General features: G+C 40.8%; 1 long non-coding RNA gene across 2 annotated transcripts; it reads right to left on the bottom strand.

Moving 5' to 3' along the window:
* Positions 1-2,828: 2,828 nt before the first annotated feature.
* Positions 2,829-9,738, bottom strand: LOC133407925 (uncharacterized). Of its 2 annotated transcripts, none has more exons than XR_009769228.1 (3): positions 9,700-9,736; positions 7,855-7,894; positions 2,829-3,505 (listed from the first exon to the last, which is right to left on the bottom strand). It is a non-coding gene; the product is annotated as an uncharacterized LOC133407925 (long non-coding RNA). The 2 variants fall into 2 exon arrangements; XR_009769229.1 differs by lacking the exon at positions 2,829-3,505 and adding an exon at positions 3,880-3,980 and having other exon boundaries at positions 9,700-9,738.
* Positions 9,739-27,875: the final 18,137 nt, after the last annotated feature.

Raw genomic sequence — 27,875 nt, 5'->3', positions numbered from 1 at the left:
AATTGTTTCCTCCGGGATTTAGTGTTAGCTGGGGGAATTTTGCGTGACCAAGCCATCCTCTGCCTTTTTCCCCCTCAAAAGAATTTGTGCCACCTGTGAACGTGGGCAAAATGCCGACATCTCTGCCTCCCGACATCTCTGCTCAACGTGCACTAATAGTCGGGTCAAATGTTAAAACAGGTCACTATGACCCAAAGTGTAAGAGGAGCTTTAAACATTTGAAAAAAAAACAGGAGTCAATTTAGCCTATGGGTCACATTGACAGGAAATATAACAGGAGGGTTAAATTAAAATTGTTTGACCTGAAATATAAAACAAAGAGGGTTAAACATGAAAAAGGTTAGTTTGACCCACAATATGACAGGAGAGTTGAACATTACAAATGGGTCACTAAGAGCGATTAAAAAACAACAAAAAAAAACAATTTAAACTACAGGTCCAATTGACCCACAATATAGCAGTCGGGATAAAGCATAGAAAATTGTTAATGGACCCACAACAGGTCTGTTTGACCTGCAGTGTATAACAAGGAGGGTTAAATGTTAAACAGGCCTGTTTGACCCGCAGTATAAAAGGAGGGTTGTTGGAAATGGGTGTACACAAAAAACGGAATATCTATTGTTTCTTTCATTTTCTTTTATTCTTCCTTTCTATTCATTTCACTTTTGTGAAAAATGTGTAAAATTGTAAAGAGACGTTTTCGACATCCCGTACATCTTAAGGATGAAATGTTAAACGGGTCAATTTGACCCACAATATAAGAGAAGTGAACGTTAAAAACACTTTTAATTTGAACGGCAACCTTTCAAACAGGTCACTATAAGCTGGAGTATAAGAAGGAGGTTTAATTTAAAAACGGGTCAAAGTGACCCGCAATATGACAAGAGAGTTAACAAAAAATTTAGTGTTAGCAGTGAGATTTCGTCTCAGTCCACACCTTCGTTATGCTGCATTTTCCCCTCCTTGCAAACAATTTATGTCAGTGGCGTACGTGGGCACAATGGCGCCGTTCATCTCCGTCTGCTTTCTTTTGTCTTCGCCCACCGACTCGTTCGTTCCCTCGTTGGCACAGATGGACCAATCCGGCAGATGTTTTTAGTGGGATCATTTTTATCCCCCCACCGTTATCCAGCCTGGCTGTCTCTTCCCGTCTCCTCATGCTCGCTCGCCGCCGAATGGATTTAGGTTGTGGAGTTAATGGGGTGATTTGCATCTGTCCAAAGCACTTTGCTGCTGATTGTTTGGAGCAGGAAATAAAAACATGAGGAAAAAAAAAAGCCCAATTTTCTCTTCTCCTCCCGCCTGAAATGTACAACAGGCTCTTTTCATTATCCGTCAGTGTTTCACAGAAGAGCTAGCAGGTAAACAAATTTGAATGACAGGACTCTTGATACATATGTAGGACAGCTCTGAATGTTACATTGCAGGTCAGATTTACCCGTTTTCAAGTTTAACACTCCAGAAAAGATAATATAAGCCTATATTGATCCCCAGTACAAAATAAAGCAGCACACATCTGAAATGTCTTCTGGTCTTCTTATATACTTCGTATATATATGGGGGCCAGGGTTCAAATCCCAGCCCCGCCTGTGTGGAGTTTCCATGTTCTCCCCGTGCCTGCGCGGGTTTTCTCCGGGCAATCCGGGTTCCTCCCACGTCCCAAAAACATGCGTGGTAGGTTGATTGAAGATTCTAAATTGCCCGTAGGTGTGTATGTGAGTCCGAATGGTTGTTTGTTTCTATGTGCCCTGAGATTGGCTGGCGACCGGTTCAGGGTGTACCCCGCCTCCTGCCCGAAGATAGCTGGGATAGACTCCAGCAGCCCGCGAACCTAGTGAGGATAAGCGGTACAGAAAATGGATGGATGGATGGATATACAGAGACACACACACACACACATCATATTTTATTCTTACATTATGTAGTATATTAACTGAAGTTTAAAACTCGAGAACACAAAGGACAAATTCAGATGGAGTGTTAACGTCACAGGGCAATTTTACTCGTGTAAAAAAATATTAAAATATTTTACAAATAAAAAATGAAAAAGGCAAACACTATTTATCCTGCTGGCCTTTTTATTTTATTTTTATTTTATTTATTTGGACTTATTTAAATTTTTACTTCCTACACATAGGGACCATCCTGGCATGTTGCGGGTCAAATTGACCCATTTTTTTAAGTTTACAAAATATATTATATCCATCCATCCATTTTCTGGAGCCTATCCCAGCTATCAACGGGCAGGAGGCGGGGTACACCCTGAACTGGTCGCCAGCCAGTCGCAGGGGACATTTAAACAAACAACCATTCGCACTCACATTCACACTGACGGGCAATTTAGAGTCTTCAATCAACCTACCATGCATGTTTTTGGGATGTGGGAGGAAACCGGAGTGTCCGGAGAAAAACATGCAAACTCCACACAGGCGGGGCCGAGGATTGAACCCCGGTCCTCAGAGCTGCGAGGCAGACGCTCTAACCAGTACAGCACTGTGCCGCCCTTAATTTTCATATATCATTTTATTTTTTGTATTAAACTCTGTATTACGTTGCGGCTCAAACTGACAGGAGGCTCTAAGGTGGTGCGAAGCATAAAATGCATAAAAAAGACGATACCGCAGTGTGCAAAATAACGATTAAAAAACATTTCTTCACATTAGCAGGAAGCACCTGCTCTGGTGTGCTGTGATGTTCTGCCTGGGGTGTAATTAATCTGGATGATAGGTGTCCGCCATGCACCTCCATCCACACAGCCAAACAACAGCCTCACTCACTGCGGAAAAATTTTAATGAAATGTAACAAAAAATACAAAATGACTGCCAGGTGTTTTTGTGAAATGAAACGAGCATTTCCAGCAGCTCTCCCACTCACATCAAACACATTGTGGTCTCCTTGATAAAAGATGAAAGACATACATATACTGTAGAAATTGTTAATATCACTACATTACAATATTACATGTTCTTCACAACCGAGTCAAAACACATCAAAGTACATATTGTGAAAGGAACAAGCTAATAATATTATAATTCAACAATGTGATCACTCCGTATGCCAGTTATGCAAGATAACCACCACTTTGCACATTAGAAATAAATCACTAGAAATAATCTACAGTTTAAAAAAAAAGAAGTACACGAGTACTCGTTTGTTGACTTCAGTGGTTACCTGGCGCAATTACGATGTGCCATTAGCAATGCATCTTCCCTTTGGATAGTCTGCTGGCGTGACTGCTTGAGCATGCCTCGTTATTGGCCATGAGTGCGTGCACATCACAGAGAGAGAGTAAGGCAGAATAGGGAGGACAGGGATTTAAAAAACAAAAACAAAAAACATCTGACTTGACAGCCAGCATGTGTATTGGGGCTTCCAGCTGGCATGGCCGCTTTAAGGCCTTTTCACGCCGCACTTGCTCGATGTGAAAGGTCCGCGTGGCAGGATGCAAGGACGAAGGCACCCCGGTGCAACCATGCCCATATTTGGAAGTGTTGACATAGCAGCCTACAAGGGAAGAAGGAAGGAAGGACAAGTAGACCGCACGCCGGCAAATATGTATTTGTCATTATTGCAAAAGAGAGCCCTGGCTTTGCTTATTTCAAGGAGGAAGAGGAGAGGAGCAGCAGCAAAAAAAAAAAAAAAAAAAAAAAAAAGGCAATGAGTGCATCCCATACTAATGTAGATCCTTTTTCATTTGTCCCAAAGCTTTAGATAGTGGGCCACTGCATTTATTAGGACTTCCTCCATTTCCTCTTGCCATTTACAGTACAAGTCCACCAAAATAGCATTTAAAATCAATCCGTTCTCGCCTATCTGTCTGATGTCACCACAACGCTGCTCTCGAATAGAATTGTTTTTCTATTTGTGGGCCCGTCGCATCAAACGCCCTCTGCACTTGCGGCGCCGCAACACTCACCACATACACAATGAATGGGAAAGTCGACGGTGCGCTGCGGCCTTTAGAGCGCTTCGTTGTTGGCTGGGAGTGCACGCATGTCAAGGAGAAAAGGACAGAAAGAAAAGGCAAGGCAAAGGCAAGAAAGTGGGATTTGTTCCAGCGTCAAAAACACACTATAAAATACAAATAAACAATGATTAGAAATCATCCATGCAGTTAAAAAAAAAATCGCTGCTTGCTTGGTCACTATAAAGTGTGTTACACAAAGTGACCATGTGATACAGGTGCAGAATACAAGAAATTTCCACACACAGAAGTCCATCAACAGTTTATGGCAGGAGTTAAGCTTGTGTGTGTATGTGTGTGTGCGTACGTGCGTGTGCATGCATGTGTGCGTTGGGTCAAACTGCGAGCACAGGTGCAGCTGTAAAAATACTTTATTGGCGGAATTAGCGCCGGCGGATATTAGCGGGCAGAGCGATAAAAGACCACCGGAGCGGGGGGGGGGGGGGGGGGGACCGAGAGGTTTTAGCGGCCCTCCGTGCCCGAGCCTTGCCGCGCTGCTGGCCTTCCCCTGTGAAGGATATAAAGTGGAATCCGGCTTCAAAGCCGACGCGCTAGGTGTGTTTGATTGACTTTGCGGCATCACTTAAATCCACCTGGCCGGCTGCCTTATCTGCCTGCCTGCCTGCCTGCGTGTTTATTACAGCCCGCTGATCGCGTAGCGTAGCTTTGTGTACATGAAGTTCACGCTCAAACGTGCAAATATTGATCTTTTGGTTGATTTTTTTTGTCACGCAGTCGGACGTGTATGCAGGGAGCACTCGACATGACATGAGGAAAAACAGAAATTGTAGGCCCAAAGCACAGATTTGTGGTACAGTGTTCCCTCGCCACTTCGCGCTTCACGTTTTGCGACTTCAGTGGTTCGCGGGTTTTTCCAAAATATTCATAAAAATAATAATAAATAAATAAAATAAAAAATACAGCCATATCGGCAGCCATATTGCGGAAAGATGCGTTGTTTCATGTTGATGCGCGCGAGAGAAGGTTTCCCTGCATGCCAAACAAAGAGATACGTTAACTCAGAGGCTTCGTACATGCCTGTACTGTACGGGCACTCATACAAGGCGCGTGATCGGTTCCCGGCGCGACATTGACCAATGAGAGCACGAGTGGATTTATCCCGTGAGCTGATTGGCTGCGCATCATTGCGTCTCACCCAGCATCTTCCTCGCCAGTCTCCTCCACGCTGTTGTGTTCACAATATTTTTTTTTTTTAAGCGATAATTTTTTTGATTAGTTAAGCAAGCAGGCGGCACGGTGCACGACTGGTTAAAGCGTCTGCCTCAGTTCTGAGGACCGGGGTTCAATCCCCGGCCCCGCCTGTGTGGAGTTTGCATGTTCTCCCCGTGCCTGCGTGGGTTTTCTCCGGGCACTACGGTTTCCTCCCACATCCCAAAAACATGCATGGTAGGTTAATTGACAACTCTAAATCGTCCGTAGGTGCGAATGTGAGCGTGAATGGTAATTTGTTTGTATGTGCTCTGCGAATGGCTGGCAACCAGTTCAGGGTGTACACCGCCTCCTGCCCGATGATGGCTGGGAAAGGCTCCAGTGCGCCCGCGACCCTAGTGAGGAAAAGCGGCTCAGAAAATGGATGGATGGATGGATGGATAGTTAAGCAAGCCCTTACAATGCCGCCGAAGCGCTGTACCCCTGCGAAAGCTTCCTCCGGGGCGCCCAAGATGAAGAAGATGATGACCAAGAGCGAAAAAGTTAAACTTTTAGATTTGATCATCTGTGGCACGCCATGATGGCGTGAATGAATCTACAGAGCGGTACATCAAGAAAGAGGAAGCAAACATCCGCAAAACTGCTTCAATAACCTTACGAGGATGCCTTCGCGTACATTCCTCTTCAAGGACGAAGTGAAGAGGCCAGGCTTCAAACCCCATAAGGACCGTGTGACTGTCATCATGTGTGGCAATGCTGCAGGTTTTATGCTTAAGGTAAGGTAAAAACCCCTACTACACCGTCAGCGCCTCCAGCAGAAGAGTCTCTGAGTCAAGTGAGAGCCTCTTCTCCGCCACTAACACAAGCCTCTTCGCCTCTCTCAGGACGGCAATGTTGATGAATGTTAATTACTGTATAATAAATGTTAATTACTGGATGCGGTTTTAGAATTAAAGATTTAAGTAAATATGTGTACTGTTGTAATCTTTGTCTCAAATATGTAAAGTATAAATACTGTTTACATACATCCACCAAAATTCCTGGGGGGGGGGGGGCAAATCCTACTTCGTGGTTTTTCACCTTTCGCGGGGGGTTCTGGGCCCCATGAACCGCGAAAAACGAGGGAACACTGTATATGTATGAAATACATATGTGACTATCAAATTGCAAATCTGGGCTACAATGTATTAATTTGTGGCTACATAATAGGCATAACGTGTGCATGAATTACTAACTTGCGACCACGAAATACTATATTTGGTCACATTATACTAATTTGTGGCTACAAAATTCTAAATTCCATCCATCCATCCATTTCCCGGACCGCTTAACTATGAACAAGATGTAACATGCGCGTGAAATATTAATTTAGGGCCACAGAATACTAAATTTTGACCAGGATATACTCATTTGTAGCCACAAAATTGTCAACTCTCTCATCCCCTTAGCGTTGACTACAAAAAAATCTGAAGTCTTTCAAACCCTAGCGCACGTTATTAATTTATATAAACTACCGCCTTGCACAATAGAAACAAAATTGACGACAAATTTAAAAATAGTTTTTGTTTTTACGGTAAAAACGTAAAATGTACTGTACATGCTTTTTGTTTTGTAGATTTATTTATTTTTTAAAGTACAAAATTTGGAAGTATTGTACACGCTTTTTGTTTCTTTTGGTTAAAGTGGCAATTTGTAGCAGTTAACGCACATATCTCCACATTTTGGGATGGGGAGTTTTATTCAGTCCCCCAAAAATACAACATTTTTACATTTTTGGTTTGTTTCCGAAGCAACAAAAACAATGTTAATCTATTTGGTGACTTCTATTTAAACATAAAAAACAACAAAACAAGAATGATTTCTCTCCAAAATTTGTAGTTAAAATAAAAAAAAATTTGTAGTAAAAAATAAAAACAACAAAGGCATGGGCAAATACATGTGATGGCATATGATGAATGCAGTCCTTTTGCCATTTATTCGTGACAACCACCTCCTTGCACAACACAAATTAATAAAATGACAAGAAAAAAAAATCTATAGTTAAAAAAAAAATAAGAAAAAATCAAGTCTTGCTAATTAAAACATGAAGCAGAACGCTTAATAAAGTTTGACTCTTTATAATGGAAAAGCGGCATGTTGTTCCTTTCATCGTGTCTGCCAAGAACATCTTTAATCAACAATGTCAAGATGATGTCTTTTTATATTATTTTAGAGACTTTAAAGGGCTCAATTTGCTCTTGGTGGCAACAATCCACCAGAATTTGTGTTTTGGCGTCCTTCTTTGACTGACAGTGGCAGCGTTGGCGTCCCCGCTTGACTGCATTAGATTTTCGAGATGGTTTAATTACCAGGAGGAGCGGAATAATCCGTCGTCCCCGCTGCCTGGTCGCCACTCAAGCTGATTTTTCAAAAAGGCGTCCGCAAAAGCCACTCGCCGTGAGCGACCGCTCGTGTTGATCTGCCGCCGCCATTAAAATGCACACGAACATAAAATGACTGAATCGTAAAATGACAAAAGTGTAAATGTTTGTTGGATTAATGGTAGGAGAGAGTGGCGACGAGAGTGAAATCGTATACATTATATGAAATGTCACGTTCATGGATGCACGTATGTATGTGTGTAACGTTTTTGATTCCTATTAGCAACCTGAAGTGTGTTATTTGCCACTAGAATGCATCCATTAGCTACCATCACAGCCATTATGTAGAAGATACTCACTCATGCTCGCTTTATTAGGTCCATCAGTTTGGTGCAGCAACTGGGTTTTAGCGTGTAATTATTTTCAATGTTGACATAGGAAAGACAAAAAGAAAAGACAAAGTCAGCATGTGAGCAGGGTACTTCATGGTTCATGTACTTCTGGGCCGTACCATTTTTGATTGTACCGCCGTACAATCAAATGGCAATAATGACTTCCATTGTGACAGACAGACAGAAAAAAATAGAAGCCAAAGAGCTTGAAACCCTAATTTAAAACTCTAATTCTGATTTGAAACCTAATTTTAAACACTGAAGTCTAATTTGAAACCCAAACCCTGTCTTGAGACCCTAACGGAGTCTTAAAATCCCAATTTGAAATCCTAACCCTTCTTTGAAACCTTAATTTTAAACCTTGTCTTGAAAGCCTAACCTTTAAACCCTAACCTTGGCTTAAAACACTGTTTTGAGACCCAAACCCCAATTTAAAACCTTAACCCCTGTTTGAAACTCGCTTGAAGGCTTAAACCTGGTTTGAATCCCTAAATCTGCCTCGTAACCCTATACTCAAATGCAGCTGTGACTTCAAACCGGGCTTTGACACCCAAACCCTGGTTTGAAATCAGAGCCCTTATTTGAAACCCTAACCTTGTCTTAAGACCCTTCTCTGTCAAATTAACCTTAGCATAAAACCATAATTTGAAACTTTAACCATTGTTTGAAACACTAAACCCAGTTTGAAACCCTACTTTGAAACACAGACCTCAGTTTAAAACCCTAATTTGGAACCCTAACCTTGTTTCAAAAAGCTCATTTTAAACCCTAACCTCAATTTGAAACCCTATTTTAAAAACGTATGCGATAATCATTATCTGATCGGTTCCCTATCTGCCAGCAAACATTACAACTTGACACAATATCTTGCCACCGACAGGACTGGATCGGAACATTTTGCAATGAAACGAGGATTGGCAGGCCTTGGTGGAGGTGTGACAAAATGTTTGTAGTGTATGTCTAACAAAAGCTTGCGCTTGTTCATATCCCGCCAGATTGAGAGTGCCGTTTGGCAGGAGACGCCGCCGACACGTTTGGAGATGTCGGGACGCCGTCCAAACAGTTGAGCGAAACGTTGCGACTGTCAAGCTAAAATTCTTCAAGTGTCAGGCGTCAGACAAGTGAGCGCATCCCGGAAAGACACCGTGAAAGGCAGGAAACGCTGAATTTCACGCTTGTCCGCAGAAGGGGAAAAAAAAAACTTCACACAAGCCAGGAAGTGCTTTTTTCACCCGGACCGCCTCCATCAAAGTCACTATTCAGCTCCTGACATTTTCTCCCGTCTCTCCTTTGGTGCCGTCACAACCGCTTTGATACCAGGAGGGAGAAAGTTGGCAGAAGAGATGGCACCTTAACACAGCTAGACAAAGGGGAGAAAAGGAGAAAAAGACAGGCTTTTGTCTTCGAAACCCTAATTTTAAAACCTAACCCAGTCTCTAAACCTTGCTTTGTGTCCCCCAAACAGAACCTTAATTTAAAACCTTAACCTTGTCTTGACTCCCTAACCATGGAACCAAACTTAAATTTGAAACCCCAACCCAGGCTTGAAACCCTACTTTGAAACCCTAAGCCTGTTTTAAAACTTCAAACTGATGCATTAAACCCCAACTGAAATCCTAACCTTGACTTGACACCTTAACTTCGAAACCATACCCTGGCTTGAAACACAAACATTGTCTCATACTTTTGCACGTTTACCAGGCGGAGAAAAGACATCAGTAAAGCTGACACCTTAAAGTAGTTGTACTTTGTAGAAGGAAAAGAAACAAATCAAACAAACAAAAAAAAGAAGCAAATAATTAAAGCTCCAACCTGACTTGTGCTGAACACTTGAGTCGGGACCCTGAGGGCATGGCACTGGACAGGAGTGCATGCTGGGAGATGAGCATGACTCTCCCAGTGCAGGAATGCGGCCGTTAGCATCTACGTATATAGCCACTCGGAGATGGAGAGCCATTAGCATCCAGACACCTGCTAGCAATCTCGATCGCCATTAGCGTTTGGACTGCTGTTAATATCTGGGCAGCCGTTAGCATCTATAAATCCATTAGCATCTCGATAGCCATTATCATCTTAATGGCCGTTAGCATTTGGACATACATTAACATTTGCCATTGACCACTGGCGTCGACATGTCCTTTAGCATCTGGATCACCGTTAGCATCTACATGTCCAGAAGCATTGAAAAAAGTTTTCTTTGTCAACACCAAAGACAATTTGGTCATTATTTAAACAAATATAATACATTTTGTATATATTGTAGACCCGTGAGAGTCTTAAATAAAACCCAAAATATGTTTTTGTAAGGTTCAAAGACAATTTTGGCTTTAACGTACATAGTGTACATTTTTAGTAAACATTGAATGTATATTACTCTTTTTAGAACCTATACAATGTTTCACATCAAAAACAATTTCGCCTTTTCAAAACCCAGTGTAAATTTTTTGTACCTTTATCCAGGTAAGCTAATTGAGAATAGATTCTCATTTGCAATGTCGACTTGGCTGTAGACAGCAGAGTAAAACAAAGCAAAATAAAAGCAAATACAAACATCCATCCATTATCTGAGCCGCTTATCCCCACTAGGGTTGCGGGTGTGCTGGAGCCTATCCCAGCTATCATCGGGCAGGAGGCGGGGTACACCCTGAACTGGTTTTTGGGATGTAGGTGGAAACCGGCGTGCCCGGAGAAAACCCACACAGGCACGGGGAGAACATGCAAACTCCACACAGGCGGGGCCGGGGATTGAACCTCAGAACTGTGAGGCAGACGCTCTAACCAGTACTGCACCATGCCGCCCAAATGCAAACAAATACAATAAAAATAAATAATACATGGACAACTGTATAATTTGATATTTTTACATGACAATATGATAATTACAACATAGCATATGATTAATCAAAGGTTCATAACAGGCTAAAAATAGGTGCTGCGATCATGTGCAGTACACTAACTTCTTCAACGATGATATTGGGATGAATGAGGTGAGTTTTATTCTTTGTTGCAGAGTGTTCCAGTCATTTGGGATCAGGAAATGGAAAAGAAGATCGACCAAAAGTAGGGCAGACCTTGGGAATGAATTGATTAATTAAACTGCTGGAGTGGAGAGTGCGGGTGGTGGTATGCATGATGACCAGCGAGCCAGATAGGGTGGGGTCCTGCAAATGAGTCTTCTATAGATAAATATGGACTAGTGAATTCGTCCGCGGGAGTGAAGAGCGAGCCAATTAACCAGGGAGTACAGTTCACAGTTGTTAACGGGAGCACCGTAAGCACGTTTTGTAAACATAGGAGACAATTTCGGCTTTTTTTTTTTTCGAATTTAAAATTCATGTTTTGTCAACATCAAGAACAATTCAGACTTTGAGTAGCCTAATGTTCATCTTAGAAGACAGTGAAAATCTATTGTAGTCTTACATGAATATAAGGTATGTTTTCTTTGGAAACATCAAAGACAATTGGTCTCCGTTTAACATATCTGTCTTTTCAGAAATATCAGAGACAAATTAGTTTTTAATTAACTGAATGTAATATTTAGTAAACAATAAGAGTTGTTAATGAAATTCACGTTTCAATAAAAATCAACATAATTTTGTGTTTAATGAACCTAATGCACATTAATTCATTCATTCAGTCATCTTCTGTTCCGCTTGTCTTCACTTTGTAAAATTCAAAGACAACTTACAGTGGTTTTTAATTGACATAACTGTCTTTCTGTAAACATCAAGGACAATTTGTTTCTTGAACGACCCTAATCTGTGTTTTTAAAACAGAAATTAAAGACAATTTAGTGTTTTCACGTAAAATAATGTACAATTGTTTGTATACATCAAAGACCCTAACCTGTTTTTGGACTTTGGGAGGCATCTCAATAACGGTCGACATAATCTGAGCAAGGCTGGAAGTGGAAATGAAGCCTTCCTTTATTCAATTTCCATTTGTAAAATGCAGTCTTATGAATAAGCCAATAAAGGGTGTATTCAACAGAAGTTCAGCGCCGAGTAACTATTTGTGCCAGACCGACAGATCCCCTCCGGTAATGACGCAGTGCGAGCGGGCCAAAACATCAAGGAAATAAAATGAGTGCGGAACAGCGCCTGCCAGAATTGTGTGTGAGTGTGAAAGGTTAACCTGGCTGGAAGACTCTCTGCCTCACAAACACACGGTGAGTCACGGCCTTTCAAGCAAACATGAGCGTGATATCAGCTGAGCGGCGATACAGCATGACCGGAAGAAACACAAAATCCTGAGCCTTAAATTTCAATTCATTAGGTACATGCCCTCATGAGACAAAAAAAGAAACGTAATTTCAACAATTTCAACAATTCACAGTCTTCAGTGAACCTAATGTGTATGTTTTTGCATAGTCTTCAGTGAATGAAAAATAGGCTTTCTCGCAGAAATGTCAGACAATTTTCAATGAATTTAATATATGTAATGTTTCCTTGTAAAAATCAAAGACAATTTACTTCTAAGTGAACCGTACCGTACATTTTTGTAAACATGAATTAATATTTCACATTTTTCTTTATGGACAATGAAGGCAATTTTGTTTTTAATGAACGTCCATCCATCCATTTTCTGTACCGCATATTTTTGTAAATACTGAAGACGTCTTTAATAAATTTCCCATACGTGTTTTTTCAAAGACAATTTCAAGTCTTCAATGAACCTAACTTACTGTACATGTTTTTTCTTTAATGAACCTAAAGTACATTTCTGTCTACACAGAAGACTATTTACGATCCTTAGCCTAACCAACATGTCATCAAAGACAATTAAGTCTTTAATGAACTTTACGAAAACATTTTTGTCCACATTCAACAGAATTTACAGTCTTTAAACCTATCGTACGTGTTTTCATGAACGTCAAAGACAATTTAGTCTTTAACGAAGTATTTGATATTTAAGACTTGGATGTTTTGATCAGTCTGAGGCTCTGATGCCGCTGTTCTGTCTAATTAGCGTTATGGATGAGTTGCATCATCAGCATAGGTAAGCAGGCTCACTGACAGGCTAGCAGGTTGCCATTGGCCATTGGGGACCTTAATGAAGGCAAAGAAGAAAGGTGTGAATCTTTAACGTCTTTGAGGAGAAGTGATGGGGAGGCATGCTGGACGCCGTCTCCGGGCGCAGCTCATTAAGGCACAGTAATCCGTTAGGCCTGCCAATCATTAGCCGTGCTAAACGGTTGATGGGTCGGGAAGCTGGAGGCACAACAACAGGAAGTGGACCTCTTAACCAGGAAGAAGCTTCTCGGAGGAATTGACGTTTGCATGTAGTTCGAAAAAACATTTGTTAGCTTCACTCAAGACTTGAAATGGACTTCAATGGTGATAAAAACATGTACGTTGGTTGCAGTCCACTGTGTTTGATGTTAACAAAGAAACAACTCTTCACTGGTAAAAACGAATGTGTGTTACATTCGTTGCAGATTCCAATTTCTCTTAAATGTCTACACAAACTCGTACATTATGTTCATTTAAGTCTAATTAGTCTATTGTCTTTGATGTTGATGAAGACATGACTCAAATTATCGTCATTCTTAGGTTAATTGAAGACCAAATTGTCTAATGTCTTCCAAAACACATTAGGTCTTTGATGTTCACAAAGACACAACTCTAAAAAATATTCAGTGTTCACAAAAATGTACGGTAAGTTCATGGAAGACTAATTCGTTTATTGCCTTTGATGTTAACAAAGACAAATTCTAATGTGTGTTTTAAGTATAGACCAAAACATGAACGTTAAGTTCTTTGAAGACTAATATGTCTATTGCCCTTGATGTTGACAAAGACAACTCTACTTGTCATCACTGTTCGCAAAAACTCTTACCTGTTAGGTAAGTGAAAACTAACTAGTCTATTTTCTTAACAGAGGCCGAAGTCAAAATAGTCTTGCAAAATATGTAAAAATACATACGTTAATTTCTTAAAGATTTATTCATCTATTACCTTTGATATTAACAAAGCCATGACTAAATGGGCGTTGGTGGTTACAAATACTGGTACGCTAAGTTAATTGAAGACAAAAGTGTTAAAAATGTTAACAAAAACTTGTACATTAGATTTTTAAGAAGACTAAAATGTCTTACATGTCTACAAAAACACGTACTTTAGGTTAATTTAAGGCAATTAAGTAAAGACAACTTTAAATTGTCTTCAGAGTTTACAAAACATTTGTTAGGTTCATAGAAGACTGATTTGTCTTGAAAGACACGACGAAATTGTCTTCGGTGTTTACAATTACTTGTATGTTTGCTTCATTGAAGATCAAATTGTCTTTGATGTTTACAAAAACCGGCACATTAAATTGTCTTAAATGTCTACAAAAACAAGTATATTAGATTTATTGGAGAGAAATGTCTAGGGCCTTTGATGTTTACAGAGACGCGACTCTACATTGTCTTCAGTGTTCACAAAAACACAATTAATTGACGTTTCTAGCCTGTCTTTGATGCTCACAAAAAAAACGGGGGGGTTTGCTTAACATCAAAGACAACAGACAAAGTAGTCTTAAATGTTCATGCCTGATGGTGTAATGGAACATTTGCCTCACTTTAATGCAAGCAGGCGTGGGTTCAGTTCCCAGCTAGTGATGGCTTGAATGGTTGTCTGTCATCAGACTGGATGTCCAGTCAAGGGTGTACTCTGACTTTCACCAAGAGTCAGCAGGGATAGGCTCAAGCTCCCTGCAATGGACTCTTCTTGTTGTTGAAGATGTTTAACACTTAATCCAAAAGGCTTTTTCAGTTCTAAATTTTAAGTGTGGAATCGTTCTATATATGCCTCTGGAAGGTGTTGGATGTTATCAAAGACAATCTAATCTCAACAGCGCATGCATGTTAGGTTACCTGAAGACTCTAAATTTTCTTCATTGTTCACACTTTAGACCCATTGAATTTGTCTATTTTCTTTGTTAATAACAACACAAATCTAATTTTAATAATGCAGCATTTGTTAGGTTTCATGAAGACTATCTTCAGTGTTCACAAAACAAGTCCAATCATTAATTCGTCTATTGTCTTTGCCATTATCAAAGACATACATCAAATCTTAACAACCCATAGGCTTCCTGAAGACTAAATTGTCTTCAATGTACACAAAAACCTGTACTTTAGATTCATTAAATTAGTCAGTCTGTAGCGATGATCGTGGACTTCAGGAGGCATCCTTCGCCACAGCTGCCCCTCACGTTGTCCAGCTGCCTTGTGTCAACCGTCGAGACCTTCGAGTTGCTGGGAATTACAGTCTCTCAGGACCTGAAGTGGGCGACCAACATCAACTTCGTCCTGAAAAAGGCCCAGCAGAGGATATACTTCCTGCGGCTTCTAAGAAAGCAAGGCTTGCCACCGGAGCTGGTGAGACAGTTCTACACAGCGGTCATCGAATCAGTCCTGTGTTCTTCCATCACAGTCTGGTTTGGTGCTGCTACAAAAAAGGACAAACTCCGACTGCAACGGACAATCAAAACTGCTGAAAGGATTGTCGGTACCCCCCTACCCACCATTGAGGACTTGCACGCTGCCAGAACTAAGACAAGAGCATGCAAATTCCTCTCGGACCCTCCGCACCCCGGTCACCAGCTCTTCCAGCTCCTTCTCTCAGGTAGGCACTACCGATCAATGCAAACTAGAATGAGCAGACATTCCAACAGCTTCTTCCCTCTTGCGATCAACTTCTTAAACACCTAACCTATAATTCCATTACAACATGCCGGCAATTTTTTGACTTGAGTTTGTTGTCACATTTCTGTGGGGCCAATTATGTATTACTAGTGCACTCACTGTAGTTGTCTCGCCATGCTGCACTATTTGCATATACTGGCCACTCATGCCAGAGTAGCATCTGCTCCATTTGCACATTGATTGAGGAGTATCTGCAACATTTGCACAACCAACATTGTCCCAGATTATCGCACTACCCGTCACTTTAAACCGCATACACTTCTTGGAGTCTCGGCGCCTTTTGCACAATGGTCATTGCACCACGGACTATTTCAATATTAGTCATTCGAACTACTCTAAGTGCTAGAGGTCTCTGCATCTTTTTGCACAATTGTCAAAAAAATAATGTACCGGGATTACCAGATAACTCGCAACCCTTTACTGCTCAGTGACTGTTTTTTTGTCAATGTCTTTCTGTCTCCAAAGTGTTCTCTGTCAATTGACTGTCTGTTGTCGTACTAGAGCGACTCCAAGTACCTGGAGACAAATTCCTTGTGTGTTTTTGGACATACTTGGCAAATAAAGATGATTCTGATTCTGATGATTCTGATTCTGATACTTCGATTTGATCAAAGACACACATCTAAACTTAACAATGCATGTATGTGTTTGCTGAAGACTCTAATTGTCTTAAATGTCTCAAAAACAAGGTTTTAAATAGTCATCAGTTTTAACTAAATCACATACATTCTGTACACTAAAGACAATAACTTGTCTTTGATTTTATTCAACCATCATTTTCAGCCACACAACATTACAGCTGTGCCTGTGGAGAGCTCCGTGAGGCCCACGGTGTCGCTGATGTTCGCCAGGCGAGCTCATCAACGGTTGGGCCGTCCTCGGCGGGATGAGGCCCTCCATGCTCCCGCCCGCTGCAGCACATCAAGAGTACATCTACCATCTTTCTTTTATTTATGAGCGCATTATGAATAGATGTCCTCCAGCCCACGCAGAGCAAAGTGGTGCATTCTGGGATGCTCGTTAGGTGGCGCTCGGAGGAGGAGGAGGAAGTCGGCGGTGCAGCAATGTCAGATAATAATACTGTACGTAGGCGGAGATAATAATAAATAAATAGATGTGTGAAGGCAAACCGATAACACACGTATGAGAAATAAAACGCGCAGATGTGACAAGGAGGAATAGGAAACAGTGTGAAGTGGAAGAGACAAATGTAATTATAGTTGTAAATAGATGGCATGACAACACCGCCGTCTGCTATCATACTGTTGGCACAGAAAAATTACAAAGAGTCTATCTTTATGCTACAAATCAGCTGTGAGACTTGAGATTGTCTTTGAGGTTGAAGAAAACATCCAGAGCTGCAGCAATTTATGGCAAGTGCTGGCTGTTTAGGACATGCGACAATCATCTCCCGTTGTCATCATATGTGTATGTATGGCCTATGTGGTGGGCTGGCATAGATTGCTCCTCAGATGGAACTGGGGCCTTAGATAAATTGGAAGAAATTATGAACGGGTGGCGGCACGGTGGCCGACTGGTTAGACCGTCAGCCTCACAGTTCTGAGGACCCGGGTTCAATCCCCGGCCCCGACTGTGTGGAGTTTGCATGTTCTCCCCGTGCCTGCGTGGGTTTTCTCCGGGCGCTCCGGTTTCCTCCCACATCCCAAAAACATGCATAAATTGGAGACTCTAAATTGCCCGTAGGTGTGACTGTGAGTGCGAATGGTTGTCTGTTTGTATCTGCCCTGCGATTGGCTGGCAACCGGTTCAGGGTGTACCCCGCCTCCTGCCCGATGACAGCTGGGATAGGCTCCAGCACGCCCCCGACCCTAGTGAGGATAAGCGGCTCAGAAAATGGATGGATGGATTATGAACGGTTCCAAATAGCAGTCAATGTTCGCACAAAATCAGGCGTCTGCTAGAAAAGCAAAACAATATCAGAAAAATACTTCTAGAACAGCTGAACTTTGGGGTAAATCAGACGCACTTTAAATGTTAGCAAGTGTGTGCTTACTCCCTTTTAACATGGGTTTAAATGTGATTGGTTTATTCCCAGTCATGAGAGTGTGTGCACAGTCGTGCAACCGCATTAGCTCAGTTGTTTATTTATACTATTGATTTATACCTGTTGATTTTGTTGTTGTTGTTGTTGTACAGGTTATGGGTCATATTAATGATGGAAAAGGTTTGGAAATGATTTTTTTCTTTTTTGTTCAAACATTTGAATGCCATTTGAAAAGGGGTGTGGAGACCTTTTAAATCCCACTCTTACACTAAATTGCCTTTGATGTTGACAAAACCATACGACGACGATTTTTTTTTTTACAAAACACCTGCTTGGTTGATTGAAGACTATACATTGTTTTTTTGTTATGGTCTGTGTTTTAGTTTAGGTTATATTTAGTTTTGTTTCATGTTTTCCTGTGTCCCATGTTGTTCATGTCTTGTGTGCTCATTTAGTTATTGTCTCCACCTGTTCTCGTCAACACGCTACCATGTGACAACCAATCAGCTCCCTCCAGCCACTCACGTTTTGTCCAAGTGTTCCTCGTTGTCTTGTCAATTTGTTTGTATTTCGTTCCCTGCTTACCTTCAGTCTGTGTTGCTGCATTGTCGTTAGGTGTATGTCTTGTGTTGCTGTAAGCCATGTTCCCCAAGTCATTTTATGTTTTGAGTTTATCCCTTGTTTCTTTGTTACTTGGAACCTTTCTTTTTGGACTTTTAATTTAGCTTTTTATGACCCTTGTTTGCCTTTGTTTTTGGAATTAAATATCATTTTGAGATTCTTGCACTCCTGTCTTGCCTCCTTGCTTCCCTGCAATTGGGTCCTCCACTTCCTTGCCCCAAACACTGTGAAGGCCTGAACCTGACAGTTATTCATGTTTACATGTTAGGTTTGAAGACTAAATTGTCTTTGTTTTCACTTTGGTCAATTGAAAACTAAATTATATTAAATGTTAACAAAAGCATGTGTTAGATTTGTTCGACTCAAAATTGCCTTTTATGTACGTTTAGAAAACTGCATTTGGTTGAGTGAAGACTAAATCTTTGTTTACAGTAACGTACATTTGGGTCATTGAAAATTGTCTCTGTTGACAAAAACAGGTATGAAGAAATTGATTTTGTTTACAAAACATGATACATTAGGTTCTCATTGAAGACTAATTTGTCTTTGATAAGAGCGAAACTACCTCATGAGAGATTTTCCCACCGTCCATCTCGAGAACATAAAAAGGCAGACAGATGAAAATAAATGACGGGAATCGTCCGTCGTAAGAAAGTGTCCATGCAGCACAACACTGTCGAAGTATGACGTTTAATTACAAGAACTGCCAAAGTGTGTCGTCTGTTTCTTGCCATACTTTTTTTCTACACTGTAGTTTTTCTTCTACGTTTTCTATTTCTCGTTTATTTACGGATGCTTGCTTCCCGCCTCTTTCGCTCATTCTTTACGAGGCGACCGGTCAGTCAACGACAGTAGGGGACGAGGCATGCAGCAACATCCTCTTTAATTCATCCATCCATTTTCCGTGCCGCTTATCCTCAATAGGGCCGCGGGCGTGCTGGCGCCGATCTCAGCTGACTCTGTCCGAGAGGCGGGGTACGCCCTGAAATGGTCGCCAGCCAATCGCAGAGCGCGCATAGACAACCCATTTGCACCCACGTTCACACCTACGGGTAATTTAGTCTTGAATTAATCTACCCTGCATGTTTTTTGGGCGAAGTTGGGAGGAAACACAGGCAAGTCCGGATTTGAACCCGGGACCTCAGAACTGTGAGGCAGATATGCTAACCAGTTTGTCACTGTGCCGCCCCTCTTTAATTCATCAATCACAAATTGTGAGTGCACTGTAATTTAATACAAATGGCCTGCAATCTTCTTATTAACTTATTCATAATATCTTATTTATCACTGGGACACAACCACTTCATATGGCACAGTTGCAATTTGTCGTCATGCATGCACAGTCCAGCAATGTTAACGCTGCTTAAAGCTTTAAGTAAGAAAAACATTTGTTAGGCTATATTGTCTTTGATGTAGACAAAATATGTGCTAAGTTAGTGGAAGACTCAAAATTATCTGTGATGTTCAGAATATAAATTTTCTTCGACAGGTTAATTGAAGGGTAAATTGTTTACAATGTTCTACGTTTTGATGTAATCAAAAACATTACGAAATGGGTTTTTGTTGTGTAACTAAACTTTTACATTGACTTGTTGAAGACTCAAAATTGTTGAGTGAACCCAACTTTACGTTGAACCCAAGTTCAACGTAATGAACCCAACTTTACGTTGGGTTCCTTTTTTAAAAAGTTGTCTTTGATATTTAAAAGACCGTCGTATATGTTTGGTTAATTGAAGACTGAAATTGTCATTTATGTTTACAACATACGTATGTACTTTAGTGTCATTGAAAATTGTCTGCTGCTGACAAAAACACCTACGTTAGGTTCAGTGAAGACTAAAATTATCTTTGCAATTTACAAAAACACGTTAGGTTCGGTGAATACTCTAAATCGTTCTTGATGTTAAAAAAAAAACATATAAGCTGGTTGAAGACAACATTGTCTTGAACATCGATGTGTACAAAAATTCATCGAAGACTATAAATTGTCCTTGATTTTGACAAAAAAAAACTTACATTAAGTTCTTTGTCGACTCAGAATTGTGTATCATGTTTACAAAACCGTACTTCGGTTCATTGAAGAAACTAAATTGTCTTTGAAGTTGACAAAACATGTACATTAGGTAAATTGAAAACGGTACTTTAGGTTGTCTTTGATGATTACTGAAGATGGGAAATTGTCATCGATGATGACGAAAATGAATATATTGATCTTGTTTGATGTTGACACAACACGTCCTGTACATTGGGTTAACTGGTTTAAATTTTCTGTGTTTACAAAAACAAGTATTTGAAGAATCTTACTTGTCTTTGATGTTGACCAAAACATGCACGTTAGGTTCCTAGAAGATTCTAGTCTTTTATGTTGATTAATACATGTACGTTACATGGTCTAAATTGTCTTATATATTTACAAAAACATGGATATTCACTGACCGCACTAAATTGGCTTTGCAGATCCCCACGCAAGTATCCTGAAACCATCTTATTCATCATCGTATTTACCATCTTATTCAACTTATTTACTTATCATGATTGGAGCCTGATGTGTTAATCTGTCGACGTTAACGCTGCTAAAAAAAAAAAAAAAAAGTGAGGAGAACAAGTTGGGAACCAGCAGAAGATCTTCCCCAGGAGACCCCTTTACGTGTTATTGAACGACGTTCCCGATGGACATAAAGAGGCGGGAGAAGAGATTGCTTATTTGGGATGTTCTCGTGATATTTCATAAAAGATGTTTCCTTTGGGCAACTTCCTGGCTTTCAATGCATTCATGCCATATTTGTACAAAAATATATAAGAAAATGAGAAAAGTGCATTTCTGTTGATGGTCACCTAGCAACAGAGCTTTTAAGTAAACGAGGTCAGAGCAGGCAATCGCTGCCATCTTGACACTGAGCATAGCGGGTGCACCATGAAAGTCAGCTATGGAAAAACTTTTACAGTTTGTTTGATAAGTGGTTGTTTGTGTAAATATTGGGTCGTTGGTACCCCCAGAATTTATTTCAAAATTCAGCCCCTAAAGCCAGTTTTACTCAACAATTTGAAATTTGGTCTCTCATGACCAGACCGTAATCGTCTTTACATATTTGATACGGATCTTTTTAGACTGTGTACCTAACAAAGTGGCCAGTGAGTAACACCATACAGGCAATGAAACAAAGCAGATTTAACGTCTCCTCCGTGTGGGTTATGTAAGCTTCTGTCCTCTGTCCTCACACTGTACCGAGCAAGAAGATTTATTCTCGTCTGTCACACGCTTGATTTCCACCGCCAAACGTTCTCTCCCGCTCAGTGGAGAGAGGCGACTCTTTCCCGCTTAAATGTCGGCGCAATGAAAGTCAACGCGGGGAGACAGACAGGGCTTGGCACCCCAGGCCATAATTATCCTGTTTGTTTGGAGGCGGGCCGTTTTGTTTTATTTAAATCTCTGCCGGGCTGACAAGGCCCGTGAAAGGCTCGTTTTACTGTCATGTCAAGTTTGTCAGCAGCACCAGACGCAGCTTTGCATTAAATATCCTGCCGTGGATTGTGCAGCCCAGGGAGAATGCGATTTCACAGCACACGGAAGGAGATTCCTCCTGTAAACAGCACTAAAGTGATTAAAAAAAAAAATGGCACACTGTCATCAAATTGACCTAAAGATGGTGACGATGATTTCAAAAGAAGAAGAACTGAGAAAAGATCAGCAGATGAAGGGATGAACCTGGCTCGGAGTCCAGGTTCACAATAGTTGTGGTTATGAGAGCTCTTGATTTCCTGACAGATCCTCACCTATGCTCAAGATCTTTGGGTAATGACCAAATGGACAAGATCATGGCTACAATACAAGTGGCTATAATGAACTTCTTTCGTAGAGTGCCTGGGCTCAACGTTAGAGACAGGGTGAGGAGTTCAGTCATCCGTGAGGGACTCAAAGTAGATCTACTGTTCCTCAAGATCGAGTCGGTTGAGGTGCCTCCAAATCTACAGTATCTCAGATGCCTCACGGAGAGCGAGGACTATGTCTGACTACTGGCCTGGGAATGCCTCTGTATCCAACCAGAGTGGAACTAATGACAGACAAGTCTGGGCACACCCAGCCGCCTTGACCTTGAAAGAAAATGTTTTTATTTGACTTTTATTCCAAAGTTTTGGACCAACAGTGTTTGAGCCTGGTCATCAAGTTCCTATATACTATTGGAGTCTATCCCAACTTGACTACTTTCTTGAGGAGGTCATTTGTTCTTTTCACCTAAAAAGACTGCTGATGGTAGTTGGGGTATGGATCCCTCCATCAATTTTCTATTGTGCTTTTCCTCATTAGCGTCACAGATAAGCTGGAGTCCCTTCCAGTTTTGGGTGAGAGATGGGGCACCCTGGACATGTATTGTTTTAAATGCTGAAAGTCCTTAAAGTTCATGTTTTTTTTCATCAATGGAAATGCTATAAAAACAGGCCTAGGGTGTATTTAAATAGCTTATTTCTATATTGCAGATTTTCACTCATCACAGTGGGGTCTGGAAACTAACCCACATGATGGAGGGGGGATTACTGTAAATACAAAGCTTTGAAATGATTTAATAATGGTGTTTGTTAATGATGATTTCAATATCAATCAAAATAATTGTGATGATTATGTTTTTCATAATCACCCAACCCTACTATGGAGAGTTCAGATGATTCAATTCAATAACCCGAACATGCATGTTTTTGGAATGTTGGAGAAAGCCGGAATACCCGAAGAAAACGAAAGGGTGGGGGGAACATGCAAATACAGTACGTCATAGGAAGACTGGAGCCCAGATTTGAACCCCGAAACTCAGAACTGTGTAGCAGACGTGCTAACCACTACCTCACCATGCTGCCAGGATGGATTCACTGCCTTGAACAACATATTGGATCATTTTAATCAGCTTTCTTCAAATTCTACAGGAAGTTTCAATTTTTCTGTCAGCAGGGACCCTCTTCCTTGTTCTCCAGTAAGATAAATACAAAATAATCTAGAGAGCATCTGTCCTGGCTCCAGGGTCCTGAATTAAGCAGATGTTTTTTACAAAATGTGAGTCAGGTGAGGCCAAGAGAGGAGAGGACGTTAAGTAGCTTGTCGCTATATGACAATGATGTCAGCATTGTGTCCATCACTCGGTTGTGGTGTTTGTCTTGTACATTGTAGCGGTCAAACTAGAAGCTTGTCGTGACTTTCACACCCTTCCTGACACAATCTGAGTGCGGCGACTGCTCAGTTACACCTGTAGCCCGTAAAATCGCCGCCACCTTTGTAAACAACTTGTTCATCTGGAGGCGGCAGTGCTCGTATCGCGGTTTCCCGCCTTTCAAGTGCAACAACACCGATGTGGGTGGAAGCGGGCGAGGAAAGGGAGGCAACTTGATTGGAATTGCATTTTCAAAGTTATTAGGCCGTGTAGCGAGCTTGTAAACACAAAGATGACGGCTGTGGGAAGAGATGTCAAAGGGAGGCCGGAGGTAGAAGGAGGGAGGATTTAGAGTGGAGGGTTGGTGGTGCGTCCTGTAAATATTCACAGCAAGTGTCCCTGAAGAGGAAAGAGCCAATTAACAAATTCCATTAATTACAAGACTATCACAGTTGATTAGGATATGGCAACCCGCTCGCCACAGTCCTCCGCTCGCCACGTAAGGAAGGAAGAAAGTTGAAGTCACTTGAGGAATTAATTAACTTGAGGTGGACAACTTCTGGGTTCACTTCAACTAGTTGCAAACCTCTTTTGACGACCAGCTGGCATACTGTATGCAGTCACCAACAATCCTGATACATTTTGCATTACTACCTTAATCAGGGCATGTTTCCTTCTTATTGACTGTATGGATGACGATGTCAAGTCGTTACAAATAGAGGACAGAACTTCTTTTGTAATTCTGTGGTTTCAGTATCACTGATGTAGACAATAATTCCCTTCATTTACACCCAGTTGAAATTTGCGCTGATATTAAATGGCTTGTGCCTTGGCCCACACACTACAAAGTGGCTGACTATCTAAATAAGTGGCTGACTGACCCATTGACTACTTTCTTGAGGAGGTCATTTGTTCTTTTCACCTAAAAAGACTGCTGATGGTAGCTAACTCAAAGACTGACTGGCTGACTTATGGATGAACTAACTAGCTTTTTACTGTAACTGACTGACTGACTTACTGATTAATGACTGACATACTAACCAATCCAATGGCTGACTGACTTACTAACAATAGAAAATTAAGTCACTATAAGTGACTCACAGACTAATTAACTAACTGAACAACAAAGTAAGGTACTAGCTGAATGTCTGACTAATTACCTACCTAACTAATTAACTAACTGACCGATTTATATATTGACTAATTGACTGACTTTCTTGGCATAACTAAGTAACTAAGTGGCTGACTATAAAAGTAACTGACAGACTGACTATTTAATTGACTAAACTAAATGACTAAGTAGCAAATTAACTGAGTAGCTGACTTGCTGACTGACGAACTGACAAAATGACTGACTGACTGGTGGACTGAATGACTGGGTGACCGACTGACTGAATAACTGACTGACAGACTAACTCACTAAATAACTAAGTGACTGAATAAATGACAAAGTACTTGACTGACCATGTTTCTGGCAGAGATGGGGGGACTCGAGTCAAATGACTTGACTTGAGTCGACTCGAGTTGCCAGTTTTATGACTTGCGACTTGCTTGCTAAATACTTAAAGACTTGATAGCCAAGAGACTTGGCTAGACTTTGACTTGAACTACATGACTTGACAAGTCATCTCATTTAGAGTTGGAAATCTGCATTTTAATTAAGACGATTTGCATTTTACTGAAAGAAAGAAAGAAACACACACAACAACATTCGGATCATGGTGATAAAATTGCATTATGATCACGGTTATGAAAAAGTCGCTGACAAAAGTGTGTTCCACCATTAGTAAGTGCAGTACAAAATTGTGAGTAGCTACGTGTGGATATAATTTTCATACTACTGAACGTGTTTATTAAAGTGTCACCATTAAAATGTTATCTGTTGTGTGGGTTCTGTGACAAAGCTGTCTGTGCTGTTTTTAAAATTGAGACCACAGCATATAGAACATAACCTTTAATCTCATGACAAGTGTCAATTGTCCAGAGTCAGTGCTTCTTAATAAAAACAAACCCGACTGAGTGGTTTAATTAAAGGAGATGACATGGGAGGAATGCAGGTTTTGTTGACATAGCTTTTTTTTTTTTTGAAGGATAGCAACATTTTTATATCATGTATTATTCCCTTAATTATTTATCTCTTTTATTCACCATTAGCCCATTAGGTACACATCTAATTATAGGCAACCAACAGTAAACAGTCCTGGCTTTTGTTAAATTGGTGTTATCTAAAGAACCATAGGACAAGACTATCGTCACAAAGTACACAGCATAGATTGTTCAGAAATAAAGTTGTGTTAAATTGAGGTTGAAATACAACTTTAAAACAATTCAGTGCAATAATTTCAATCAATCATAATCTCAGTTGTTCATTTAACTTTTATAAACTGTAAATACTTTGTATAATTTTTGCTGTGTGCGCGTCAAGTGCCGCATAAGGGCCGCGTGGCCCAATGCGTCGGTCACGTGCTGTCGGCCGCACAAGCGCGGGAGTATAAAGAGACCTCTGCTTTCTGGCCAAACCATCTCTGGCCACATGCTGTAAGAATGAACAATAAATGGATCGTATGTGTGACTGAATGAATGAATAAAGAATTATGTGAGCAGTATGTGCATAAACAACAAGCTGGTAATTTGGTGTGGCCTCAGGGGGCCCTGGATGCTGATGATGGTGATCCGATGGAATTCTCAGCAGTGGGTCACAGGTGTCGCTTTTCTAACGTGGCGATAAGGCACCGAGCAGTGGTGGGGTGAGGTGGTGGGGACTGCATTAGTCACGAGGCAAACAATAATTATGTGGAGTGTTTCTTCACAGAGACCAAATGATTTTAATTAAGCAGAGAGTGGAAATCAATATATTGCCCAGCCAGATATGCAATTATGCTTATCTTATTGCCATCGTTATTAAGTGCACACTGTATGACATGCACACACACACACACACGCACATCCTCGTTAATGAATTGAAGGCGCTTTGGCAAAGTTAAGTCTGAAGTTCTCAAGGCTAATTGTTTGCTTTGTGGGGATACAATGCTCTACTTGTTCAGCTTTTCTAAATAAAAGGTCACTTACGCCATTCCCGCCCCCCCCCCCCATTTGAAACCTGACGCATACAGTATCTTCAATCTTTTCAATGTCTGGCTTGCTTCATATATTTGAAAAGTCGAATTAAATTATACTTTTATACTTTAGAGATATATTTTATTATTTTACACCAGAGTCAAAATTACAAACTAACAAGAGGTTAGCGTTCCAAAGTAATGGGTTCAAGACTGGGTTAGGGTTTTAAGTATGGGTTAAGGTTTCAAACATGGGTGAATGTTTCAAATTATGGTTTGAAGCCAAATTTTGGATTTTTTAGGGTTTTAAATTGTAGTTTTCAGCCCAGGGTAGGGATTCAAGTCAGAGTTAGTGTTACAAAACGTGTTTAGGGTTTTAAATTAGGCTTTGAACTCAGGGTTGGGTTTCAAAGTAGTGTTTTAAACCTGAATTAAATGTTTAAAAAATAATGCTAATGGTTCAAGCCAGGGTAGTGTTTCAAGCAAGGTTAAGTTTTTAAATTTAAGGTTTCAAAACAGAGTTTTAGATTCAATGCAGGTTTTTATTATGCATAGGGCTCAAAAGGATTTTCAAGTGCGGCTTTCACCGCCGGGATGTAAACTAAGACAAGAGAAGATCAAATGTAATAAAATATTTGAGCCTGGATTAAGCCAGGGTAGGATTTCAATGTAGGATTTGCATAAAAAGCATAAAATAGAGGTGGTGTTTATCTATGAAGCAGTACATTTAGGTGTTGATTAAAATCAAGTTTTTAACCTTGAAAGAGCATTTCAGTACTTTGCACTACTCATTTAACTTGAATCATAATAGAATGCCATCATGGAAAATATCGGCATTTCAAAAATTTGTTATTTCACAATATGATAATTTCAAGGCCAATAACGTACAAACTTTGCTTTTACAGTCAAGCTGCTAGTTGTGTTCTTCCTGTTTTTCTGTCATCGGGCCGTCATGTTTACAGTATTTCCTGCTGCATGAACACATTTGTTTCCCCCGCTTGTTTTTAAAATTTTGTTTGTTTGTTTGTTTTACTACCATTTAGACCTTAACTCCCACCACCTACGTGCCACTCCAGCTGCACGCCCAGCCTCTCAGATTAGTCAGATGGCATCGCTAAGGAAAAGCGGGAGCTCAAGCTGTCACCCGCATGAATGCGCAGATCCCACCTTGCAGTCGGCGGCCGCCCGACATTTACATGAACACCTTGTCCAATTATTCTCCTCTCGCGCCGATACGAGCGGCGACCACGTCACGCATGGTTGCCGGCGGCCTGCCTCCTCGTTGACAATTTATACCGGTTAGAACCCTCTGAGGACGAAGGACACGAGGACGCCATCTCCTTCTCGTACGCCGCCCAATGTCACATTCTCAACTGGAAAGTTATCAAGAATCCACAAAGTGTAAATGCTGTAGGAGTGCAGTGGTGAGCAAGAAATGAAGGGTGGCCATAGAAAGAGTTGAGAAATGGCTGGAAGATTGA

The sequence above is a fragment of the Phycodurus eques genome, chromosome 9 (genome assembly GCF_024500275.1).
Source record: "Phycodurus eques isolate BA_2022a chromosome 9, UOR_Pequ_1.1, whole genome shotgun sequence".
NCBI classification, from domain to species: Eukaryota; Metazoa; Chordata; class Actinopteri; order Syngnathiformes; family Syngnathidae; genus Phycodurus; species Phycodurus eques.
The sequence above is the reverse complement of the archived record's forward strand: the minus strand, read 5'-3'. Positions and strand labels throughout refer to the sequence as shown.